At 53.2% G+C, this 13,385-nt stretch overlaps 1 protein-coding gene and 1 long non-coding RNA gene across 2 annotated transcripts in view; one reads left to right on the top strand and one right to left on the bottom strand.

Annotated features, from left to right (window-relative positions):
• LOC138238273 (cytosolic sulfotransferase 3-like) overlaps positions 1-13,385 on the top strand; it is a 271,472-nt gene that overhangs the window by 152,273 nt on the left and 105,814 nt on the right. The window lies entirely within an intron of this gene.
• The window catches only part of LOC138238275 (uncharacterized), a 76,087-nt gene continuing 70,055 nt past the window's right edge, over positions 7,354-13,385 (bottom strand). The window contains exon 2 of the long non-coding RNA XR_011189339.1: positions 7,354-11,987. This is a non-coding gene — a long non-coding RNA (uncharacterized lncRNA). The remainder of the gene's footprint in view (positions 11,988-13,385) is intronic.

Raw genomic sequence — 13,385 nt, 5'->3', positions numbered from 1 at the left:
GTGTGTGTGTGCTGTAGAGGGGCTGTGTGGTCAGTGTGTCTCAGCAGTGACAGGTGTGTGTGTGTGTGCTGTAGAGGGCTGTGTGTCAGTGTGTCTCAGCAGTGACAGGTGTGTGTGTGTGTGTGCTGTAGAGGGCTGTGTGTCAGTGTGTCTCAGCAGTGACAGGTGTGTGTGTGTGCTGTAGAGGTCTGTGTGTCAGTGTGTCTCAGCAGTGACAGGTGTGTGTGTGTGCTGTAGAGGGCTGTGTGTCAGTGTGTCTCAGCAGTGAGGTGTGTGTGTGTGTGCTGTAGAGGGCTGTGTGTCAGTGTGTCTCAGCAGTGACAGGTGTGTGTGTGTGTGCTGTAGAGGCTGTGTGTCAGTGTGTCTCAGCAGTGACAGGTGTGTGTGTGTGTGCTGTAGAGGCTGTGTGTCAGTGTGTCTCAGCAGTGACAGGTGTGTGTGTGTGTGTGCTGTAGAGGGCTGTGTGTCAGTGTGTCTCAGCAGTGACAGGTGTGTGTGTGTGTGTGTGTGCTGTAGAGGTCTGTGTGTCAGTGTGTCTCAGCAGTGACAGTGTGTGTGTGTGTGTGTGCTGTAGAGGGCTGTGTGTCAGTGTGTCTCAGCAGTGACAGGTGTGTGTGTGTGTGTGCTGTAGAGGGCTGTGTGTCAGTGTGTCTCAGCAGTGACAGGTGTGTGTGTGTGTGTGCTGTAGAGGGCTGTGTGTCAGTGTGTCTCAGCAGTGACAGGTGTGTGTGTGTGTGCTGTAGAGGCTGTGTGTCAGTGTGTCTCAGCAGTGACAGGTGTGTGTGTGTGTGCTGTGAGGGCTGTGTGTCAGTGTGTCTCAGCAGTGACAGGTGTGTGTGTGTGTGTGCTGTAGAGGCTGTGTGTCAGTGTGTCTCAGCAGTGACAGGTGTGTGTGTGTGTGCTGTAGAGGGCTGTGTGTCAGTGTGTCTCAGCAGTGACAGGTGTGTGTGTGTGTGTGCTGTAGAGGGCTGTGTGTCAGTGTGTCTCAGCAGTGACAGGTGTGTGTGTGTGTGTGCTGTAGAGGGCTGTGTGTCAGTGTGTCTCAGCAGTGACAGTGTGTGTGTGTGTGTGTGGTGCGGAGAGGGCTGTGTGTCAGTGTGTCTCAGCAGTGACAGGTGTGTGTGTGTGTGTGTGCTGTAGAGGGCTGTGTGTCAGTGTGTCTCAGCAGTGACAGGTGTGTGTGTGTGTGTGCTGTAGAGGGCTGTGTGTCAGTGTGTCTCAGCAGTGACAGGTGTGTGTGTGTGTGTGCTGTAGAGGGCTGTGTGTCAGTGTGTCTCAGCAGTGACAGGTGTGTGGTGTGTGTGCTGTAGAGGGCTGTGTGTCAGTGTGTCTCAGCAGTGACAGGTGTGTGTGTGTGTGTGTGCTGTAGAGGGCTGTGTGTCAGTGTGTCTCAGCAGTGACAGGTGTGTGTGTGTGTGTGCTGTAGAGGGCTGTGTGTCAGTGTGTCTCAGCAGTGACAGGTGTGTGTGTGTGTGTGCTGTAGAGGGCTGTGTGTCAGTGTGTCTCAGCAGTGACAGGTGTGTGTGTGTGTGTGCTGTAGAGGGCTGTGTGTCAGTGTGTCTCAGCAGTGACAGGTGTGTGTGTGTGTGTGTGTGTGTGTGTGCTGTAGAGGGCTGTGTGTCAGTGTGTCTCAGCAGTGACAGGTGTGTGTGTGTGTGTGCTGTAGAGGGCTGTGTGTCAGTGTGTCTCAGCAGTGACAGGTGTGTGTGTGTGTGTGCTGTAGAGGCTGTGTGTCAGTGTGTCTCAGCAGTGACAGGTGTGTGTGTGTGTTGCTGTAGAGGGCTGTGTGTCAGTGTGTCTCAGCAGTGACAGGTGTGTGTGTGTGTGCTGTAGAGGTCTGTGTGTCAGTGTGTCTCAGCAGTGACAGGTGTGTGTGTGTGTGTGTGCTGTTGAGGGCTGTGTGTCAGTGTGTCTCAGCAGTGACAGGTGTGTGTGTGTGTGTGCTGTAGAGGGCTGTGTGTCAGTGTGTCTCAGCAGTGACAGGTGTGTGTGTGTGTGTGCTGTAGAGGGCTGTGTGTCAGTGTGTCTCAGCAGTGACAGGTGTGTGTGTGTGTGCTGTAGAGGGCTGTGTGTCAGTGTGTCTCAGCAGTGACAGCTGTGTGTGTGTGTGTGTGCTGTAGAGGGCTGTGTGTCAGTGTGTCTCAGCAGTGACAGGTGTGTGTGTGTGTGCTGTAGAGGGCTGTGTGTCAGTGTGTCTCAGCAGTGACAGGTGTGTGTGTGTGTGTGTGCTGTAGAGGGCTGTGTGTCAGTGTGTCTCAGCAGTGAGGTGTGTGTGTGTGTGTGCTGTAGAGGCTGTGTGTCAGTGTGTTCAGCAGTGACAGGTGTGTGTGTGTGTGCTGTAGAAGGCTGTGTGTCAGTGTGTCTCAGCAGTGACAGGTGTGTGTGTGTGCTGTAGAGGGCTGTGTGTCAGTGTGTCTCAGCAGTGACAGGTGTGTGTGTGTGTGTGCTGTAGAGGGCTGTGTGTCAGTGTGTCTCAGCAGTGACAGGTGTGTGTGTGTGTGTGCTGTAGAGGGCTGTGTGTCAGTGTGTCTCAGCAGTGACAGGTGTGTGTGTGTGTGTGCTGTAGAGGGCTGTGTGTCAGTGTGTCTCAGCAGTGACAGGTGTGTGTGTGTGTGCTGTAGAGGTCTGTGTGTCAGTGTGTCTCAGCAGTGACAGGTGTGTGTGTGTGTGCTGTAGAGGGCTGTGTGTCAGTGTGTCTCAGCAGTGACAGGTGTGTGTGTGTGTGCTGTAGAAGGCTGTGTGTCAGTGTGTCTCAGCAGTGACAGGTGTGTGTGTGTGTGCTGTAGAGGGCTGTGTGTCAGTGTGTCTCAGCAGTGACAGGTGTGTGTGTGTGTGTGCTGTAGAGGGCTGTGTGTCAGTGTGTCTCAGCAGTGACAGGTGTGTGTGTGTGTGCTGTAGAAGGCTGTGTGTCAGTGTGTCTCAGCAGTGACAGGTGTGTGTGTGTGTGCTGTTGAGGTCTGTGTGTCAGTGTGTCTCAGCAGTGACAGGTGTGTGTGTGTGTGCTGTAGAGGGCTGTGTGTCAGTGTGTCTCAGCAGTGAGGTGTGTGTGTGTGTGCTGTAGAGGGCTGTGTGTCAGTGTGTCTCAGCAGTGACAGGTGTGTGTGTGTGTGTGCTGTAGAGGGCTGTGTGTCAGTGTGTCTCAGCAGTGACAGGTGTGTGTGTGTGTGTGCTGTAGAGGGCTGTGTGTCAGTGTGTCTCAGCAGTGACAGGTGTGTGTGTGTGTGCTGTAGAGGGCTGTGTGTCAGTGTGTCTCAGCAGTGACAGGTGTGTGTGTGTGTGTGCTGTAGAGGGCTGTGTGTCAGTGTGTCTCAGCAGTGACAGGTGTGTGTGTGTGTGCTGTTGAGGTCTGTGTGTCAGTGTGTCTCAGCAGTGACAGGTGTGTGTGTGTGTGTGCTGTTGAGGGCTGTGTGTCAGTGTGTCTCAGCAGTGACAGGTGTGTGTGTGTGTGTGTGTGTGCTGTAGAGGTCTGTGTGTCAGTGTGTCTCAGCAGTGACAGGTGTGTGTGTGTGTGTGTGCTGTTGAGGGCTGTGTGTCAGTGTGTCTCAGCAGTGAGGTGTGTGTGTGTTTGTGCTGTAGAGGGTTGTGTGTCAGTGTGTCTCAGCAGTGACAGGTGTGTGTGTGTGTGTGTGTGCTGTAGAGGGCTGTGTGTCAGTGTGTCTCAGCAGTGAGGTGTGTGTGTGTGCTGTAGAGGGCTATGTGTCAGTGTGTCTCAGCAGTGAGGTGTGTGTGTGTGTGCTGTAGAGGGCTGTGTGTCAGTGTGTCTCAGCAGTGACAGGAGTGTGTGTGTGTGCTGTAGAGGGCTGTGTGTCAGTGTGTCTCAGCAGTGAGGTGTGTGTGTGTGTGCTGTAGAGGGCTGTGTGTCAGTGTGTCTCAGCAGTGAGGTGTGTGTGTGTGTGCTGTAGGGGGCTGTGTGTCAGTGTGTCTGCAGTGAGAGGTGTGTGGTCAGTGTGTCAGGGGTCAGGGGTCAGGGGTCAGTCCCTCCTACCTCTGCGGTGAGAGATGTGGGTGTGTAGAGGGTTGTGTGTCAGGGGTCAGGGGTCAGGGGTCAGTCCCTCCTACCTCCCGCGGTGAGAGATGTGGGTGCTGTAGAGAGCTGTGTGTCAGTGGTCAGTGTGTCAGGGGTCAGGGGTCAGGGGTCAGTCCCTCCTACCTCCGCGGTGAGAGATGTGGGTGCTGTAGAGAGCTGTGTGTCAGGGGTCAGGGGTCAGGGGTCAGTCCCTCCTACCTCCGCGGTGAGAGATGTGGGTGCTGTAGAAGGCTGTGTGTCAGTGGTCAGTGTGTCAGGGGTCAGGGGTCAGGGGTGAGTCCCTCCTACCTCCGCGGTGAGAGATGTGGGTGCTGTAGAGAGCTGTGTGTCAGGGGTCAGGGGTCAGGGGTCAGTCCCTCCTACCTCCGCGGTGAGAGATGTGGGTGCTGTAGAGAGCTGTGTGTCAGTGGTCAGTGTGTCAGGGGTCAGGGGTCAGGGTCAGTCCCTCCTACCTCCGCGGTGAGAGATGTGGGTGCTGTAGAGAGCTGTGTGTCAGTGGTCAGTGTGTCAGGGGTCAGGGGTCAGGGGTCAGTCCCTCCTACCTCCGCGGTGAGAGATGTGGGTGCTGTAGAGAGCTGTGTGTCAGGGGTCAGGGGTCAGGGGTCAGTCCCTCCTACCTCCGCGGTGAGAGATGTGGGTGCTGTAGAAGGCTGTGTGTCAGTGGTCAGTGTGTCAGGGGTCAGGGGTCAGGGGTCAGTCCCTCCTACCTCCGCGGTGAGAGATGTGGGTGCTGTAGAGAGCTGTGTGTCAGGGGTCAGGGGTCAGGGGTCAGTCCCTCCTACCTCCGCGGTGAGAGATGTGGGTGCTGTAGAGAGCTGTGTGTCAGTGGTCAGTGTGTCAGGGTCCAGGGGTCAGGGGTCAGTCCCTCCTACCTCCGCGGTGAGAGATGTGGGTGCTGTAGAGAGCTGTGTGTCAGTGGTCAGTGTGTCAGGGGTCAGGGGTCAGTCCCTCCTACCTCCGCGGTGAGAGATGTGGGTGCTGTAGAGAGCTGTGTGTCAGTGGTCAGTGTGTCAGGGGTCAGGGGTCAGGGGTCAGTCCCTCCTACCTCTGCGGTGAGAGATGTGGGTGCTGTAGAGGGTTGTGTGTCAGGGGTCAGGGGTCAGGGGTCAGTCCCTCCTACCTCCGCGGTGAGAGATGTGGGTGCTGTAGAGAGCTGTGTGTCAGTGGTCAGTGTGTCAGGGGTCAGGGGTCAGTCCCTCCTACCTCCGCGGTGAGAGATGTGGGTGCTGTAGAAGGCTGTGGTCTTCCTCCTGTGCAGGTACTGGGGGTTCCTCAGCAGGAAGAGGGAGGTGAGGGTGTAGCCCCCTACAGCGGGCAGCAGGTAGTACAGGTAGCTGGACATGGTGAAACTGCTCTCGGCACGACGTCCTCCACAGTGCTGCTGATCGTTTCCTGGGCCCGGACACAGAGTGCGAGAGAGCTCTGTGTCTGTCTCACCCGTCTGCTGCGCTGGTTAACGACAGTATCTCCAGATCTCCACTCCCTCCTCTCTCACTGACTCTCCTTCCCTGTCTCTCTCTCTCCCTCTCCCTCCCTGTCTCTCTCTCTCTCCTCCCTGTTTCTCTTACTGCGCTGAGTTTCTCTCTAACTAACTCTCCCTGCCTGTCCCTCTCTCCTTCTCCCTCCCTCTCCCTGTCTCTCTCTCTCAGGAATGTGGAGTCAGTTAAAAGCAACACCTTTCCACAGTGAAAAACTGGTCTGACAGGTAGAACTGAACACTAAATTAAAGATTGTAATCACTCCTCTCTCTCTCAGTGCAGTGTTAATGTACTGGAGTGTCCAGTCAGTGTGTGTGTATTAACCCCTCTCTCTCAGTGCAGTGTTAATGTACTGGAGTGTCCAGTGTGTCTGTATTAACCCCTCTCTATGAGCAAAGCAGAGTTCGCTTCAAAGTGACACTGCCTGCTGTCCATCATGACTTGCCTGAGCCTGAGCCCTGTCTGTGGGTTTATATCTGCGCAGGCGGGTTCTTGTGACTCTGTGTGAGGGAAGGACATGTGACTGTGGCTTCATTCAGAATCAAAGCCACTAGTCAGCACCTACAGTGCTGATGTGTGCTCATCACCAGACCCACTGACCAGCGACCCTCCCTGAGAGCCTACAATACAGGACTGACTTTACAGTGACCTGCACTAGTCATTAACTGAGGTTATAATCAGACTCTCCAGGCTGGACTGGACTGACTGGACTGGGAGCTGGATGAGTTCTGAACTGGGATTATAATCAGACTCCACTGACACTGACAGAGCAGTCTGAGACTCTCCAGGCTGGACTGGACTGGGAGCTGGATTAGTTCTGAACTGGGATTATAATCAGTGTATAACTGTTACCACCAGAACCAGTTGAGTATGTTGATTTTGTCACATTATCAGGTCTGTTTGAGAAACACGTGCTCAGTACACATTCTCTCACAAAGTAAAACAAACACATTGTCAGCACTGTGGTATTGTCCTGTGTTGTGAAAGAAAATTACATTTACTGGAAAAATGTTTAAAGACACTCTCTCTCAGTGCAGTGTTCATGTACTGGAGTGTCCAGTCAGTGTGTGTGTATTAACCCCTCTCTCTCTCAGTGCAGTGTTAATGTACTGGAGTGTCCAGTCAGTGTGTCTGTATTAACCCCTCTCTCTCTCAGTGCAGTGTTCATGTACTGGAGTGTCCAGTCAGTGTGTGTGTATGAACCCCTCTCTCTCTCAGTGCAGTGTTCATGTACTGGAGTGTCCAGTCAGTGTGTGTGTATTAACCCCCCTCTCTCTCTCAGTGCAGTGTTAATGTACTGGAGTGTCCAGTCAGTGTGTCTGTATTAACCCCTCTCTCTCTCAGTGCAGTGTTAATGTACTGGAGTGTCCAGTCAGTGTGTCTGTATTAACCCCTCTCTCTCTCAGTGCAGTGTTACTGTACTGGAGTGTCCAGTCAGTGTGTCTGTATTAACCCCTCTCTCTCTCAGTGCAGTGTTAATGTACTGGAGTGTCCAGTCAGTGTGTCTGTATTAACCCCTCTCTCTCTCAGTGCAGTGTTAATGTACTGGAGTGTCCAGTCAGTGTGTGTATGAACCCCTCTCTCTCTCAGTGCAGTGTTAATGTACTGGAGTGTCCAGTCAGTGTGTGTGTATGAACCCCTCTCTCTCTCAGTGCAGTGTTAATGTACTGGAGTGTCCAGTCAGTGTGTCTGTATTAACCCCTCTCTCAGTGCAGTGTTAATGTACTGGAGTGTCCAGTCAGTGTGTCTGTATTAACCCCTCTCGCTCTCAGTGTAGTGTTAATGTAGTACTTGTAGATTACAGTCTAACCCTGAACATAGTAGGAAACAACACAATTGACAAGCTAATGTTTGAAATTCACAATTACATGAGTTTATTTAATATACAGTATATATTTTATTTTGTATAACATACCCATATATAGACTTTTGTTAAACTTTTTTCTATTCAATTCTTTAACATTTTCCTTTAATATTTCAGTATTAATATTTTGGAATACATCCCCAAGAGGCAATTTTTACATCCTGGTGCACAAAACATAACAAAAAGTAAAATCCCAATGCAAAAAAGCAGCTAAATTCAAGTCCCTTTTTAATAAAAAATATGAATTTTCAGAACATTCCCAGCTACATAATGGAGAATACATTTTATTGAAAATTAATTTCCTTGCAGGTGTCACTAATGTCTCCCCTGAATCTGAAAAGGCATGTCTGCTGGGATCAGTGTGTGTGTTAAACTGAGTGTGAGACAGTGTGTCTCTGCTGTGATCTGTGCTGTGTGTTAGAGTGAGGGTGAGACAGTGTCTCTGCTGGGATCAGTGTGTGTGTTAGAGGGTGAGACAGTGTCTCTGCTGTGATCAGTGCTGTGTGTTACAGTGAGGGTGAGACAGTGTCTCTGCTGTGATCAGTGCTGTGTGTTACAGTGAGGGTGAGACAGTGTCTCTGCTGTGATCAGTGCTGTGTGTTACAGTGAGGGTGAGACAGTGTCTCTGCTGTGATCAGTGTGTGTGTTAAACTGAGTGTGAGACAGTGTCTCTGCTGGGATCAGTGTGTGTGTTACAGTGAGGGTGAGACAGCGTGTCTCTGCTGTGATCAGTGTGTGTGTTAGAGTGAGGGTGAGACAGTGTCTCTGCTGTGATCAGTGTGTGTGTTACAGTGAGGGTGAGACAGTGTCTCTGCTGTGATCAGTGTGTGTGTTAGAGTGAGGGTGAGACAGTGTCTCTCTGCTGTGATCAGTGTGTGTGTTAGAGTGAGGGTGAGACAGCGTGTCTCTGCTGTGATCAGTGTGTGTGTTAGAGTGAGGGTGAGACAGTGTCTCTCTGCTGTGATCAGTGTGTGTGTTAGAGTGAGGGTGAGACAGTGTCTCTGCTGTGATCAGTGTGTGTGTTAGAGTGAGGGTGAGACAGTGTCTCTGCTGTGATCAGTGTGTGTGTTAGAGTGAGGGTGAGACAGTGTCTCTGCTGTGATTAGTGTGTGTGTTAGAGTGAGGGTGAGACAGCGTGTCTCTGCTGTGATCAGTGTGTGTGTTAGAGTGAGGGTGAGACAGCGTGTCTCTGCTGTGATCAGTGTGTGTGTTACAGTGAGGGTGAGACAGTCTCTGCTGTGATCAGTGTGTGTTAGAGTGAGGGTGAGAGTGTCTCTCTGCTGTGATCAGTGTGTGTGTTAGAGTGAGGGTGAGACAGCGTGTCTCTGCCGTGATCAGGGTGTGTGTTAGAGTGAGGGTGAGACAGCGTGTCTCTGCTGTGATCAGTGTGTGTGTTAGAGTGAGGGTGAGACAGTGTGTCTGTGGAAGAGCTGTTACACTACAGACACACACAACACTGCGTGCGCTATATGGAACTGGGTTTGTCGAGCTCACTGGCCTATTCCAACAGCTGCTCACTGCACCTTGGGACTCAAACCTCTGACGCCACCAGCAGGCAAGACAGTGGACAGTCTCCCCAGCAGGACCCAGGGCCCCGCTGGTGTCCGCAGCCGAGACTGACCACAGGGAAGGCCAATTCTTCATCCGCGAGACCGAAATACAACCCCCCCCCCCCCACCCCAGAATCCCGCTGTCCAGCCCACACCAGTAAAACAAACTCACACCCAGCGACCCCCCCAGACAGACACCCGCAGTCACAGTAACGCTCGTAAAACACAAAAACAACAAGGCGGAATTCAGGAACCGGATCCCAGCCGAACCACTCGTATTTACAGAGGAACTGAGAGGGACAGGAGGAGGGGAGAGAGGGAAAATACGAGTCCTGATATCTCGATTTCTCTGTCCATCAGTACTGACCCCCTCTCCATCTCTCTCTCTCCAGGGTCTGTACTGACCCCAGTGTCTGTCTCTCTGTCTCTCTCTCCAGGGTCTGTACTGACCCCAGTGTCTGTCTCTCTGTCTCTCTCTCTCCAGGGTCTGTACTGACCCCAGTGTCTGTCTCTCTCTCTCTCTCCAGGGTCTGTACTGACAGCACGTCTCAGTCTGACCCCAGTGTCTGTCTCCATCTCTCTCTCTCCAGGGTCTGTACTGACAGCAGGTCTCGGTCTGACCCCAGTGTCTGTCTCCATCTCTCTCTCTCCAGGGTCTGTACTGACAGCAGGTCTCAGTCTGACCCCAGTGTCTGTCTCCATCTCTCTCTCTCCAGGGTCTGTACTGACAGCAGGTCTCAGTCTGACCCCAGTGTCTGTCTCTCCATCTCTCTCTCTCCAGGGTCTGTACTGACCCCAGTGTCTGTCTCTCTCTCTCTCCAGGGTCTGTACTGACAGCACGTCTCAGTCTGACCCCAGTGTGTCTCCATCTCTCTCTCTCCAGAGTCTGTACTGACAGCACGTCTCAGTCTGACCCCAGTGTCTGTCTCTCTCTCTCTCTCCAGGGTCTGTACTGACAGCACGTCTCAGTCTGACCCCAGTGTCTGTCTCCATCTCTCTCTCTCCAGGGTCTGTACTGACAGCACGTCTCAGTCTGACCCCAGTGTCTGTCTCCATCTCTCTCTCTCCAGGGTCTGTACTGACAGCACGTCTCAGTCTGACCCCAGTGTCTGTCTCCATCTCTCTCTCTCCAGGGTCTGTACTGACAGCACGTCTCAGTCTGACCCCAGTGTCTGTCTCCATCTCTCTCTCTCTCCAGGGTCTGTACTGACAGCACGTCTCAGTCTGACCCCAGTGTCTGTCTCTCTCTCTCTCCAGGGTCTGTACTGACAGCACGTCTCAGTCTGACCCCAGTGTCTGTCTCCATCTCTCTCTCTCCAGGGTCTGTACTGACAGCAGGTCTCAGTCTGACCCCAGTGTCTGTCTCCATCTCTCTCTCTCCAGGGTCTGTACTGACAGCAGGTCTCGGTCTGACCCCAGTGTCTGTCTCCATCTCTCTCTCTCCAGGGTCTGTACTGACAGCACGTCTCAGTCTGACCCCAGTGTCTGTCTCCATCTCTCTCTCTCCAGGGTCTGTACTGACCCCAGTGTCTGTCTCTCTCTCTCTCCAGGGTCTGTACTGACAGCAGGTCTCGGTCTGACCCCAGTGTCTGTCTCCATCTCTCTCTCTCCAGGGTCTGTACTGACCCCAGTGTCTGTCTCTCTCTCTCCAGGGTCTGTACTGACAGCAGGTCTCGGTCTGACCCCAGTGTCTGTCTCCATCTCTCTCTCTCCAGGGTCTGTACTGACCCCAGTGTCTGTCTCTCTCTCTCCAGAGTCTGTACTGACAGCACGTCTCAGTCTGACCCCAGTGTCTGTCTCCATCTCTCTCTCTCCAGGGTCTGTACTGACAGCAGGTCTCGGTCTGACCCCAGTGTCTGTCTCCATCTCTCTCTCTCCAGGGTCTGTACTGACAGCACGTCTCAGTCTGACCCCAGTGTCTGTCTCCATCTCTCTCTCTCCAGGGTCTGTACTGACCCCAGTGTCTGTCTCCATCTCTCTCTCTCCAGGGTCTGTACTGACAGCAGGTCTCAGTCTGACCCCAGTGTCTGTCTCCATCTCTCTCTCTCCAGGGTCTGTACTGACAGCAGGTCTCAGTCTGACCCCAGTGTCTGTCTCTCTCTCTCTCTCCAGGGTCTGTACTGACAGCACGTCTCAGTCTGACCCCAGTGTCTGTCTCCAGCTCTCTCTCTCCAGGGTCTGTACTGACAGCACGTCTCAGTCTGACCCCAGTGTCTGTCTCCATCTCTCTCTCTCCAGGGTCTGTACTGACAGCACGTCTCAGTCTGACCCCAGTGTCTGTCTCCATCTCTCTCTCTCCAGGGTCTGTACTGACAGCACGTCTCAGTCTGACCCCAGTGTCTGTCTCCATCTCTCTCTCTCCAGGGTCTGTACTGACAGCACGTCTCAGTCTGACCCCAGTGTCTGTCTCCATCTCTCTCTCTCCAGGGTCTGTACTGACAGCACGTCTCAGTCTGACCCCAGTGTCTGTCTCCATCTCTCTCTCTCCAGGGTCTGTACTGACAGCAGGTCTCAGTCTGACCCCAGTGTATGTCTCTCTCTCTCTCCAGGGTCTGTACTGACAGCACGTCTCAGTCTGAACCCAGTGTCTGTCTCCATCTCTCTCTCTCCAGGGTCTGTACTGACAGCACGTCTCAGTCTGACCCCAGTGTCTGTCTCCATCTCTCTCTCTCCAGAGTCTGTACTGACAGCACGTCTCAGTCTGACCCCAGTGTCTGTCTCCATCTCTCTCTCTCCAGGGTCTGTACTGACAGCACGTCTCAGTCTGACCCCAGTGTCTGTCTCCATCTCTCTCTCTCCAGGGTCTGTACTGACCCCAGTGTCTGTCTCTCTCTCTCTCCAGGGTCTGTACTGACAGCAGGTCTCAGTCTGACCCCAGTGTCTGTCTCCATCTCTCTCTCTCCAGGGTCTGTACTGACAGCACGTCTCAGTCTGACCCCAGTGTCTGTCTCCATCTCTCTCTCTCCAGGGTCTGTACTGACAGCACGTCTCAGTCTGACCCCAGTGTCTCTCTCTCTCCAGGGTCTGTACTGACAGCACGTCTCAGTCTGACCCCAGTGTCTCTCTCTCTCCAGGGTCTGTACTGACAGCACGTCTCAGTCTGACCCCAGTGTCTGTCTCCATCTCTCTCTCTCCAGGGTCTGTACTGACAGCACGTCTCAGTCTGACCCCAGTGTCTGTCTCCATCTCTCTCTCTCCAGGGTCTGTACTGACAGCACGTCTCAGTCTGACCCCAGTGTCTGTCTCCATCTCTCTCTCTCCAGGGTCTGTACTGACAGCACGTCTCAGTCTGACCCCAGTGTCTGTCTCCATCTCTCTCTCTCCAGGGTCTGTACTGACAGCACGTCTCAGTCTGACCCCAGTGTCTGTCTCCATCTCTCTCTCTCCAGGGTCTGTACTGACCCCAGTGTCTGTCTCTCTCTCTCTCCAGGGTCTGTACTGACAGCACGTCTCAGTCTGACCCCAGTGTCTGTCTCCATCTCTCTCCCTCCAGGGTCTGTACTGACAGCACGTCTCAGTCTGACCCCAGTGTCTGTCTCCATCTCTCTCTCTCCAGGGTCTGTACTGACAGCACGTCTCAGTCTGACCCCAGTGTCTGTCTCCATCTCTCTCTCTCCAGGGTCTGTACTGAAAGCACGTCTCAGTCTGACCCCAGTGTCTCTCTGTGTGTCTCTAACTCTCTCTCAACTCAAGGTCCTTAAATGACCAATGAGTACAGTCAGTGTTACCAAAGCAAAACATACAATTAACATAAAACAAAAAATATCCAGACATTTACAGTAAAGACGCAATCATAAAATATTTACATATAGACACATGGGGCATTTCTGGAAGACAGACTCACTGTTCCTGTGACAGGAGATCACATACTGGGCTGCCAGATGCCAGTAGGATTGGGACCCGTTGTGATTCTGGCAGGTGTGGGAACTCTGGGATTAGATTTCTGAATTTGGGGTAGAATGTTTCTCTAATCCCAGAGTATCTGTCACAGTGCAGTAGGAAGTGCACCTCTGTCTCTATTTCTCCCTGCTGGCAGTGGGAGCACAGCCTGTCCTCTCTGGACAGCCAGGTCTGCCTGTGTCCAGTGTGTATTTCCAGGCTGTGTCTCTGAGCCTGTCCTCTCTGGACAGCCAGGTCTGCCTGTGTCCAGTGTGTGTGTCCAGGCTGTGTCTCTGAGCCTGTCCTCTCTGGGCAGCCAGGTCTGCCTGTGTCCAGTGTGTGTGTCCAGGCTGTGTCTCTGAGCCTGTCCTCTCTGGACAGCCAGGACTGTCAGTGCCCAGGTCTGACAGTCCTGCTCCAGCAGTGCCAGGTTCTGCTGTTCTGGGTCCATACACCCAGAGAGAGGGGTTAATACACACACTGACTGGACACTCCAGTACATTAACACTGCACTGAGAGAGAGAGAGGGGTTAATACACACACACTGACTGGACACTCCAGTACATGAACACTGCACTGAGAGAGAG

This window comes from Lepisosteus oculatus, chromosome 4, assembly GCF_040954835.1.
Source record: "Lepisosteus oculatus isolate fLepOcu1 chromosome 4, fLepOcu1.hap2, whole genome shotgun sequence".
Taxonomy (NCBI): Eukaryota; Metazoa; Chordata; class Actinopteri; order Semionotiformes; family Lepisosteidae; genus Lepisosteus; species Lepisosteus oculatus.
The sequence above is the reverse complement of the archived record's forward strand: the minus strand, read 5'-3'. Positions and strand labels throughout refer to the sequence as shown.